The sequence below is a fragment of the Mustela lutreola genome, chromosome 18 (genome assembly GCF_030435805.1).
Source record: "Mustela lutreola isolate mMusLut2 chromosome 18, mMusLut2.pri, whole genome shotgun sequence".
Taxonomy (NCBI): Eukaryota; Metazoa; Chordata; class Mammalia; order Carnivora; family Mustelidae; genus Mustela; species Mustela lutreola.
The window spans coordinates 7,305,119-7,317,940 of record NC_081307.1 but is presented as its reverse complement, the minus strand read 5'-3'; the positions used below and the strand labels follow the sequence as shown (position 1 = coordinate 7,317,940).

At 34.5% G+C, this 12,822-nt stretch overlaps 1 protein-coding gene across 2 annotated transcripts in view; it reads left to right on the top strand.

The window, feature by feature from the left end:
* Positions 1-12,822, top strand: part of ADAM32 (ADAM metallopeptidase domain 32) — a 183,945-nt gene that overhangs the window by 149,358 nt on the left and 21,765 nt on the right. The window lies entirely within an intron of this gene.

The following is a 12,822-nucleotide window of genomic DNA, read 5'->3' as shown; positions in this document are numbered from 1 at the left end:
GCACATGTGTGTTCGTATACATGTATTTTTGGTGATAGGATTACATAATTATACCAGTGTTATGACATTAATTTTTGTGGTGTTCTCTTGTTATCAGTCTACCATGTATCATTACTTTTTTGTTTATTCTAGACTCATTTATTCAGGTACAGAGCTATATTCATATAGACATGTATTCTTTGTTGTTAGTTACCAAGAGCCCAGAACTGCTGGGCACAATGTAGGAATGCAAATATTTGCTGAATGTATATCTATCATGTATCTATCTATCATCTATTTATCATCTATCGATTGATAATATAGATACATATAGGCATACCACACTTTTCCATATCTTACTTTTTCATTCAACAATGCTTCACTCAGATGCTTCCAAATGAGGAGATATAGATTTAATAAGTATCCTTGTATATGTATGTCCTTGAATGCTAGAACCTATGTTGCTGTGGGAAGATAACCAGGATCAACCAAGTAGTATGACTACTTGGTTAAAGTGTGTGTGTATATCTCTATCTATATCTATATCTATATATTCAAAATTTTAATGATTTCTTAAAGCCAAATTATTTTTCATAAATGCCAAAACACTTTTAATTTTACTTACAATGTAAAAAAACTACCTCTTCCCCCCCCATCTCCCTCCTTTATCCCCAATCCTCTTGAGCAATGAGTGTTATAAATATTCCTCTGGACACTCTGGGCATGTCAAAGAAAATTTATTTGGAGGCTATATTTGTCTGATAGGTCAATTGTTGACTTGTTAACGATGCAAATTTTCATTCCTTCAAATTCCTAGATACTACTTATTTTCTTTCTTCATAATAAAAGTACTACTTATTTATCATGAAAGACTTTGGAGATTTAGAAATCTAAAGTAGAAAGTAAAAAATTAACTATATTTTTTATAATGCAGACTTAACTGTTCTCCCGAAAGCTTTCTTTGTTCCATGCATCTACAAGTGTATATATGTATATGTATAAGTATGTATAAATCTATTCATTCATTCACTAAATATGTTTATGTATACATGTGTAGCCTCATTCATTTAGTCATTGACTCAACCAAGAAGACATGGTACTATGTACAGGGGGTAGCAGATGATTTCTCTATCCAAAGCATTTCACTTCTAAGAATTTTTCCATCTTTTAAACATTGCCTAAAAATTGTTATAGAAAATAATATTATATAACTTTATTTCTTTTCACCAGTCCCATATGTTCAATATCATATGATATTTGATTCTTCTTTTTTACTGAAATTTGCTTTTATCAGAAACTTGTATATTATTTCTGTGGGAGAAGTTTCCAGAAGTGGATTATAGAGTATAAGATACTAATCCCCTTTAAGATCACCTAAAATTTTTAAGTGATTTCCAGAAAGTTTTATAAATTTATCCTGTGGTAATAAGTGTATGAGCATGTCTCTCCCAATTCTTCCTTTCAAGCCTAAGTACTATTTTATTTATTTATTTAATTATTTATTACATTTTTAATTTTTAAATTAACATATATTGTATTATTAGTCCCAGGGGTACAGGTCTATGAATCACCAGGTTTATAAACTTCATAGCACACGCCTTCCCAATGTCCATAACCCCACCACCCTCTGCCTACCTCCTTGCCCCTGGCAACCCTCAGTTTGTTTTGTGAGATTAAGAGTCTCTTATGGTTTGTCTCCCTCCCGATCCCATCTTGTTTCATTTATTCTTTTCCTACCCCCCAAACCTCCACATTGCCTCTCAACTTCCTCATATCAGGGAGATCTTAGGATAATTGTCTTTCTCTGATTGACTTATTTCACAAAGCATAATACCCTCTAGTTCCATCCACGTTGTCACAAATGACAAGATTTCATTTCATTTGATGGCTGCATAGTATTCCATTGTATATATATGTACACCACATATTCTTTATCCATTCATCTGTTGATGGACATCTAGGTTCTTTCCATAGTTTGGCTATTATGGACATTGCTGCCATAAACATTTGGGTGCACGTGCCCTTTCGGATCACATTTGTATCTTTAGGGTAAATACCCAGTAGTGCAATTGCTGGGTTGTGGGGTAGCTCTATTTTCAACATTTTGAAGAACCTCCATGCTGTTTTCCAGAGTGGTGGTACCAGCTTGCATTTCTACCAAGAGTGTAGGAGGGTTCCCCTTTCTCTGCATCCTCACCAGCATCTGTCATTTCTTGACTTGTTAATTTTAGCCATTCTGACTGGTGTGAGGTGGTATTTCATTGTGGTTTTGATTTGTGATTTCCTGATGCCAAGTGATGTGGAGCACTTTTTCATGTGTCTGTTGGCCATCTGGATGTCTTCTTTGCAGAAATGTTTGTTCATGCCTTCTGCCCATTTCTTGATTGGATTATTTGTTCTTTGGGTGTTGGGATTGATAAGTTCTTTATAGATTCTGGACACTAGTCCTTTATCTGATATGTTGTTTGCAAATATCTTCTCCCATTCTGTCAGTTGTCTTTTGATTTTGTTAACTGTTTCCTTTTCTGTGCAAAAGCTTTTGATCTTGATGAAATCCCAATAGTTCATTTTTGCCCTTGCTTCCCTTGCCTTTGGCGATGTTCCTAGGAAGATGTTACTGCGGCTGAGGTCAAAGAGGTTGCTGCCTGTGTTCTCCTCAAGGATTTTGATGGATTCCTTTCTCACATTGAGGTCCTTCATCCATTTTGAGTCTATTTTCGTGTGTGATGTAAGGAAATGGTCCAGTTTCATTTTTCTGCATGTGGCTGTACAATTTTACCAACACCATTTGTTGAAGAGACTGTCTTTTTTCCATTGGACATTCTTTCCTGCTTTGTTGAAGATTGGTTGACCATAGAGTTGAGGGTCTGTTTCTGGGCTTGCTCTCTATTCTGTTCCATTGGTCTATGTGTCTGTTTTTGTGCCAGTACCATACTGTCTTGATGATGACAGCTTTGTAATAGAGCTTGAAGTCTGGAATTGTGATGCCACCAACTTTGGCTTTCTTTTTCAATATTTCTCTGGCTATTCGAGGTCTTTTCTGGTTGCATATAAATCTTAGGATTATTTGTTCCATTTCTTTGAAAAAGATGGAGGGGATTTTGATAGGGATTGCATTAAATGTGCAGATTGCTTTAGGTATTTATTCTTCCAATCCAGGAACATGGAACATTTTTCCATTTCTTTGTGTCTTCCTCAGTTTCTTTCGTGAGTACTTTATAGTTTTCTGAGTGTAGATTCTTTGCCTCTTTGGTTAGGTTTATTCCTGGTATCTTATGTTTTTGGGTGCAATTGCAAATGGGATTGACTCCTTAATTTCTATTTCTTCTGTCTTGTTGTTGGTGTAAAGAAATGCAACTGGTTTCTGTGCATTGATTTTATATCCTGACACTTTAATGAATTCCTATACAAGTTCTAGCAGATATGGAGTGGAGTCTTTTGGGTTTTCCACATAAAGTATCATATCATCGCAGAGAGTGATAGTTTGACTTCTTGTTTGCCGATTTGGATGCCTTTAATTTCTTTTTGTTGTCGGATTGCTGAGGCTAGGACTTCTGGTACTGTGTTGAATAGCAGTGTTGATAATGGTCATCCCTGCCGTGTTCCTGACCTAAGTGGAAAAGCTCTCAGTTTTTCTCCATTGAGAATGATATTTGTGGTGGGTTCTTCATAGATGGCTTTGATGATATTGACATATGTGCCCTCTATCCCCCTACACTTTGAAGAGTTTGATCAGGAAAGGTTGCTATACTTTGTCAAATGCTTTTTCAGCATCTGTTGAGAGTATCATATGGTTCTTGTTCTTTCTTTTATTAATGTATTGTATCACATTGATTGATTTGTAGTTGTTGAACCAACCTTGCAGCCCAGGAATAATTTCCACTTGGTTGTGGTGAATAATCCTTTTAATGTACTGCTAGATTTTATTGGCTAGTATTTTGCTGATAATTTTTGCATCTGTGTTCATCAAGGATATTGGCCAGAAATTCTCTCCATTTTGAAGAGGCCTTTGTCTGGTTTTGGGATCTAGGTAATGCTGGCCTCATAAAATGAGTTTGCAAGTTTTCCTTCCATTTCTATTTTTTGAAACAGTTTCAGGAGAATAGGAATTAACTCTTCATTAAATGTTTGGTAGAATTCTCCTAGGAAGCTGTCTGTTCCTGGGCTCTTTTTTGTTTGGAGATTTTTGATGAGTGCTTCAATCTCCTTACTGGTTGTGGGTCTGTTCATGTTTTCTATTTCTTCCTGGTTCAATTTTGGTAGTTTATATGTCTTTGGGTATGCATCCATTTCTTCCAGATTGTCAAATTTGCTGGCATATTGTTGCTTATATGTTCTTATAATTGTTTGTGTTTCTTTGGTGTTGGCTGTGATCTCTCCTTTTTCATTCATGAATTTTATTTATTTGGGTCGTTTCTCTTTTCTTTTTGATAAGTCTGGCCAGGGGTTTATCAATCTTATTAATTCTTTCAAAGCACCAGCTCCTAGTTTCATTGATTTTTTTCTGTTGTTTTTTTGTTTTCTATTTCTTTGATTTCTTCTCTGATTTTATTATTTCTCTTCTTCTTCTGGGTTTAAGCTTTCTTTGTTGTTCTTTGTCCAGCTCCTTTAAGTGTAGAGTTAGGTTGTGTATTTGAGACCTTTCTTGTTTCTTGAGAAAGGCTGGTTATCACTATATATTTTCCTCTCAGAACTGCCTTTGTTATGTCCACAGATTTTGAACCGTTTTGTTTTCATTATCATTTGTTTCCATGAATTTTTTAAATTCTCTTTAATTTCTTGATTGACCCATTCATTATTTAGAAGGATGCTGTTTAGTCTCCATGTATTTGGGTTCTTTCCAAATTTCCTCTTGTGATTGAATTCTAGCTTCAGAGCATTGTGGTCTGAAAATATGCAGGGAATGATCCCATTCTTTTGATACTGGTTGAGACCTGATTTAGGACCCAGGATGTGATCTATTTTGTAGAATGTTCCATGTGCACTAGAAAAGAATGTGTATTCTGTTGCTTTGGGATGGAATGTTCTGAATATATCTGTGATGTCCATCTGGTCCAGTGTGTCATTTAAGGCCTTTATTTCCTTGTTGATCTTTTGCTTGGATGATCTGTCCATTTCAATGAGGGGGAGTGTTGAAGTCCCCTACTATTATTGTATTATTGTCGATGTGTTTCTTTGATTTTGTTATTAATAGGTTTATATAATTGGCTTCTCCCATGATGGGGGCATAGATATTTAAAATTGTTAGCTCTTCTTGATGGACAGACCCTTTGAGTTTGATATAGTGTCCTTTCTCATCTCTTATTATAGTCTTTGGCTTAAAATTTAATTGATCTGATATAAGGATTGCCACCCCAGCTTTCTTTTGATGTCCATTAACATGGTAAATGGTTTTCCACCTCCTCACTTTAAATCTGGAGGTGTCTTTGGGTCTAAAATGAGTTTCTTGTAGACATCATATTGATTTTTTTTTTCTTCATTCTGATTCCCTGTGTCTTTTGATTGGGGCATATAACCCGTTAACATTCAGGGTAACTATTGAGAGAATTGAATTTAGTGCCATTGTATTGCCTGTAAGGCGACTGTTACTGTATATTTTCTGTGTTCCTTTCTGGTCTACTACTTTTAGGCTCTCTCTTTGCTTATAGGACCTCTTTCAATATTTCCTGTAGAGCTGCTTTGGAGTTTACAAATTCTTTTAGAGTTTGTTTGTCCTGGAAGCTTTATATCTCTCCTTGTGTTTTCAATGATACCCTAGCTGGATAGAGTATTTTTGGCTGTATGTTTTTCTTGTTTAGTGCTCTGAAAATATCATGCTAGTTCTTTCTGGCCTGCAAGGTCTCTGTGGATAAGTCTGCTGCCAATCTAGTATTTTTAACCATTGTATGTTATAGACTTCTTGTCCCGGGCTGCTTTGAGGATTTTCTCTTTCTTACTAAGACCATCTGTTTTCCTTCCAGAACCATACTGTGTTGATCACTACAGCTTTTTAATATAACTTGAAGTCTAGAATTGTGATGCGACCAGCTTTGCCTTTCTTTTTCAAGGTTGCTTTGGCTATTTGAGGTTTTCTGTGTTTCCATACAAAGTTTAGGATTATTTGTTCTAGTTCTGTGAAAAATGCTGTTGTTGTTTTTTTTTTTAAATTAATTTATTAATTTATTTGAGAGAGAGAAAGAGAATGTGAATGTGGGAGGGACAGAAGAATAGGAGGAGAGAGAATCTCAAGAAGATTTTGTGCTAAGCATGGAGGCGGAAGTGGGGCTCAGTCCCACGACCCTGAGATCATGACCTGAGCCAAAATCAAGGGTTGGCTATTTAACTGACAACCAGGCACCCCAGAATGCTGTTGGCATTTTGATAGGGAATGCATTAAATGTGTAGATTGCTTTGGGTAGTACAGACATTTTAGCAATATTTTTTCTTCTGATCCAAATGGAGTGTTGTTTTTTTCATTTCTTTGTGTCTTCTTCAATTTCTTTCATTAGTGTTTTATAGTTTCCAGAGTACAGGTCTTGAAAGACCTCTTTGTTTAGGTTTATTCCTATGTGTTTTATTGGTTTTGATGCAATTATAAATGGTTCCTTGGTTTCTCTTTCTGCTGCTACATTATTAGTATATAGAAAGGTAACAGATTTCTTTATTTTGATTTTGTACCCTGTGACTTTACTGAATTCAGCAATTAGAATGCTAAGTATTTACCCAACGAATACAAGAACATTAATTCAAAATATACATGCATCCCAATGTTTATAGCAGCATTATGTATAATAACCAAATTATGGAAACTGCCAAAGTATCCACTGACTGCTGAATGGATAAAGAAGATCTCTCTCTCTCACACACACACTGGAATATTATTCAGCCAAAAAAAGAATAAAATCTTGCTATTTGCAATGATGTGGATGGAGCTAGAGAGTATTAATGCTAAGTGAAGAAAGACAGAGAAAGACAAATACCTTATGATTTCACTAATATGTGGAATTTAAGAATTGTAACAAATGAGCAAAGTGGAAAAAAGGGAGAGGCAGACCATAAAACAGACTCTCAACTCTAGAGAACAAACTGATGGTTACTAGAGGGGAGGTGGGCAGGAGGCTGGGTTAAATTGGTGTTGAGAATTAAGGAGTGCATTTTGATTGTGATGAGCAGCAGGTGTTGTATGTTGAATCACTATATTTTAATCTGAAATTATTATTAGCCTGTATGTTAATCAACTGAAATTTAAATAAAAACTTAAAAGCAAATCATTATGTGTCATACTGATGAATCTTAACAAATCTAATATATACATCCAGTGCTAAGTTCAGTTTATGTTAAAAAAGTTTAAATCATACTTTAAGAGCGTAAACCTAAAATATGTTGTATGTGTATTGTGTTCTTATAGTTGAAATATTTTGTTTTGATGTTATGATAATCATTTAAAAGAGTTAAAGCCTCATTTTTTTCTATTCATTTTTTTTTCATCTATAACTTTTTATTTTATTTTTTTTATTTTTTATAAACATATATTTTTATCCCCAGGGGTACAGGTCTGTGAATCACCAGGTTTACACACTTCACGGCCTCATTTTTAAAAAATATTTTATTTATTCATTTTGAGAGAGGAAGAGAGGGAGAAAGAGAGAAGGAATAAACAGGGGGAGTGGCATTGGGAGAGGGAGAAGCAGACTATTTGCTGAGCAGGGAGTTCAATGCAGTGCTCCATCCCAGGACCTTGCACCAAAGGCAGACGCTTAACCAACAGCCACTCAGGTGCCCTAAAACCTCTTCTTGATAGATATATTTTAATGGAAAAGTTGTTTCTGCCTTTTGGCCACTGGGCTTCTAATTTCCATGTGGTGTCTAAGATGTGGTGCTATGTATATTATCATTTGTCAGATATGTATAATGGCTGTTTTATTTATTGACCTGACTATTCTCACTAACTATAATACTGTTTTATTAGGAGTTGGTAAAAATCCATTAAATATTAATATTATATATGTCAAGTTTTATAATTATCTTTCTTGGATTATTTATTCAAATCTTTGATATAGTTTTCAGGAAAGTTTGGTGGTCTTTTTCATTTGATGTTGAATATTTATTTTTAAAATTATTTCTCTATATTCCATAGTTTCTTTTTAGTGTGTTTAGGGATCTTTTCCCATTACGTTTAGAGTGTAGGAAAGTTAATAATGTTTGCATATTCATTTCTATTCATGTAACTTACTAAACTTATCACTAGAAACCCCAGAAAAGTCATTACTTGACTAGGAACAGTAAATTCATCCTAGAGAAAAGGATATTCTAAATCTTCCCTTTCAAAGTTTAAAAGGCTTGATCAATCTGTTTTGCAAGTAACTTAGCTGCCTGCCAGCACAAAGTATAGCAATCTTTAAAGGAAAGCAACAAAATCTATACATTCTACAGTATAATATCCACAATATCTAATGTAAAACTTTTTAAGTAAGGAAATCTGCAAAGAGGGAGAATTATGTGACCCATACCAGAAAAAAAATTAGCCAATAAAGATAGACCCTAGAATGTTTAAAATGATATAATTTACTGATAGGGACTTTTTAAAGTGATTATTATTCTCAGGGACTTAAGAAATATTAACATAATAATAAGAGAAAGTAGAAATATAAAACACAAATGGGATTTCTAGAAATGGGAAAATAATATAATTAAAATGAAAAATTCCATGGATGGGATTAACAACTCAATAGACATGAAAGATCATTTCAGTGAATTTAAAAATAAACCAATAGAAACTATTCAAACTGAAGGAAAAGGATTTAAAAGGATTGAAAAAAAAAAAAAAAACATGAACCAGTAATTCCTGGGATGATATCAAATGGTTTGGTATATCTGTAATTGGAGTTCTAGAAAAAGAGGAGAGGATGCTAGAAAAATTTTTTATAATTTTCAAAATTTGATGAAAGCCATAAACTCAAAGTTCAGAGAAATTCAATAAATCTTAAGACAGAAAAACTCAAAGAAATACACCTGGGAAGGCACATTATAATCAAATTACTGAAAACCAGCATTAATGATAATATTTTAAATGTGGCCAGAGAAGAAAGACACATTGGGTCCAGAGGAGCAATGGCAAGAATAACTTCAGACTTTTTATCAGAAAATATGTAAGTCTGACAATTAAATTACATTATTTACATGTGAGGGAAAAGCTGTAAAGTAAGCATTCTATTAACCAATGAAAATATTTTGAAAATTAAGGGTAGAAAAGACTCTTTTTGATATGAACATCTGAGAGAATTTGCCAGTAGAAAATATGCACTGAAGGAAATACTAAACTATAGGTAGAAGGAAAATAATGTCAGATGGAAATGTGGATCTAAACAAAGCATTGAAGAGTGATGGAATGAAAAATATGTGGATAAAATACTGTATTTCATTTAAATGTTTTAAAAAAAATATTTAATTTATTTATTTGGCAGAGAGAGAGAGAGAACAAGTAGGCAGAGCAACAGATAGAGAGAGGGGGGGAAGCAGGCTCCCCGCCGAGCAGAGAGCCTCATGTGGGGCTCGATCCCAGGACCCCGGGATCACGACCTGAGCCGAAGGCAAAGCTCTCACCCACTGAGCCACCCAGGTGCCCCCTTTTAAATGTTTTTTAAAAGATAATTGACTATCTCAAGTTCACAATAATAAAGTATCATGGCATTTGTAACATACTTAGACAAAATAGTTTCTGTTGTTTTTAATATCTCATTTTATGGATATTAAACTATTCATTTATCTGTTGGTGATAATTTGATAGTTTCAAGTTTTGGCTGTTTTGAATAAAGCTGTTTTGAATGATTTTTACTGTGGTAAAAAACAAAATTTGCCATCTTAACATTTTTAAATGTGCAGTTCAGTAGTATTAACATATATTTACATTGTTGTGAAACAGATCTCCAGAACTTTTTTATCTTGGAAATATGAAATGCTAATATTCTTTTTGGTATTCTGAGCACCTAGCTTCCAGTGTGGGTGATCGGATTCTTCCTATACCAAAAAGCAGTTCTTGGACACCAGCAGAATTCAATTCAATTCTATCTACTCAAAGATGACATCATGTTCCATAGGTTAAGGGTCCTGTCCTACAAGACTGCATGCACAATCCCCTCCCCATATATATGCCAGTTTCTATCCTCGGTGATATCTTAGGCTATCACCTGTGCTTCAGACCAATTGGCTATAGATTGGAAGTTCCAATGACTTCTTCCTTGGCAACTCAGTTCAAATATCAATTGCAAGCCCAGGTTGTTACCTGTACTTCTAACTGGCTATAAATCAGAGGTTCCCAAGATTCCCTCCTTGGATTCAATTAATTTGCTAGAGTGGCCCACAGTACTTAGAGAAGCATTTTGCTTACTAGATTGCTCTTTTATTATAAAAAGATAAAATTCAGGTACACCAAGTAGAAGAGAGATGTATGGGGAAAGGGTGCCAAACTTTCATGCCCTCTCTATATGCACACTGTCCTCAAATCTTTACATGTTCACCAACCCAGAAGCTCTCTAATCCTGTCCTTTTGTGTTTTATGGAAGCCTCATTGCATAGGTACAACTGATTGAGTCATTGGCCATTGACAATTGATTCAACCTCCCTGAGGGTTGGGGGAAGGGTAGAGCAGGACTGAAATTTCCACCCATCTAATCATAGAGCCACATGGAATCACATGGATTCCACTGGCAACCAGCTCCCATCCTTAGATGCCTTCAAAACTTAACTTCATTTACATAACAAAAGACACTTTAATCTTTCTCAACACAGGAAATTATAAGGGTTTTGGGAGCTGTAAACCAGAAACTGTGGACAAAGACCAAATACATATGAAAAATACATCAATCATCTGAATGATGAAATATTTATTTCTTATCACAATATTGCAATATTAGATGGTAACTTTTCTTTCCTCTATTCCAACAGTCTCTGAAAACCTCCATTCTACTTGTTCTGATGATTTTGACTAGTTTAGATACCTCATATAAGTGGAGTAATACTATATTTGTCTTTTATTGATGACTCATTTCAGTCATCTATGTTTTAGCATGTGACAGGACTGCCTTCCTTTTTAAGGTTGAATAATATTCCTTTGTATGTATGTACCATATTTGGTTAATACAGTCATTTGTTAGTGGACATTTGGGTCGTTAACACGTCTTAGCTCTTGTGAATAATACTTCTGGGGTCATAGGTGTGCAAATTTATACTTTGGGACTCTGCTTTCAGTTCTTTATTAGAATAGTCATCCTAGTGGGTATAAGATGATATTGTAATTTTCATTTGTATTTCTCTTATGACTATTGATGTTGGACATCTATTCGTTCTTACTGGCCATTTGTATATCATCTTTGGAGAAATTTCTATTCAAGTACTTTGCCCATTTAAGTAGGTTATCTGATTTTTTTAAAAAAATTATTGTTGAATTGTATGAACTCTATGCATATTCTTGATATTACTCTCTTGTCATATATATGATTTGCAAGTCTTTTCTCCTGTTCTATAGATTACATTGTCACTCTTTTGATTGTATTCTTTGATTTACAAAAGTTTTTAAGTTTGTTGTAGATCCATTTGTCCATTCTTACTATTGTTGCTTGTGCTTTTAGTTCAAGAAATGATTGTGAAATCCAATATCATAAAGCTTTTTCCCTATGTTTTCTTCTAGGAGTTTATAATCTTAGAGGTCTTACATTAGGTCTTTAATCCATTTTGAGTTTATTTTTGTACATGATGTGAGATAAAGGTCTAATTTCATTCTTTTGCATTGGATATCCAGTTTTCATTCGTAGGTAAGACTTCCCATTGAGTGGGCTTGGCATCCTTGTCATAGATCATCTGACCATATAATTAATATATTACTGATCACAATAATTGAATAACAATAAATAAATGGAATAAGTAGATAGAAGGGAAAATTCTTCCTTATAGTGTTATCAATATAGAAGGAATAATGAAGTTAAATAATTATAATGGATATTCAGACTAATCAGTGAAATTATTATGAGGATCCAGATGCTTACAGAATCTCACAACTGTTTCCTCATAGATGACTTATTAATTGCAAATGGAAGCATAGAAACTTACAGTGGAAAAACCTGGAAGACAGCAATTAATCAAGTGATCCAAAAGTAACAATAGAATATTAGGACAAACTGACAACATGTATCTCCTGAGAAGGACAACATCACCTCTGTGAAGTATTTCAGAGTAAAATACTTCGTGTGCATGCGCACACACACACACACAGCACATCATAAAGGTGGTGTGACAAAAGCTGGGACAATGGATACCCTGAATAGAACACTTTTTTACCCTCTGTACATTTAAGGCTTGGAATTAGATCCAAGTTGTTGAATAGAGATCTTAGAAACTGAGAGATGTTTTATATTATTTTGAGAGGAAGAATAGCAAGAGGTCAAGGGCGGGCAAGTTAAATATCTGTGCCTCAGTTTCTTCTTCTATACAGTGGGAATAGTATTAGTCTCAAACCTCACAGGGCTGTTGTGAGGACTTAACGAGTAAATCTAAGTAGTATTCAGAATAGAGACTAACACATAGTAAGTACCATAAAGGTGTTTGCTATTACTATTTCATTTATTTATATATTAATTACAGAAACCGTCAGTTCCTAATCTAAGTATCTGATGGCCTCTTGGAATGCAAAAACCCTTGGATTAAGAAACGAGCAAACAGGATCACCTGGATGGCTCAGTTTTTTAAGCATCTGACTTCAGCTCATGTCATGATCCCAGGTCTCAGCAGGGAGTCTGCTTTTCCTTCTCCCCATTCCCCTCCCCCTGCTCTTTCTCTCTTTTTCTCTCTCTCAAATAAATAAAATCTTTA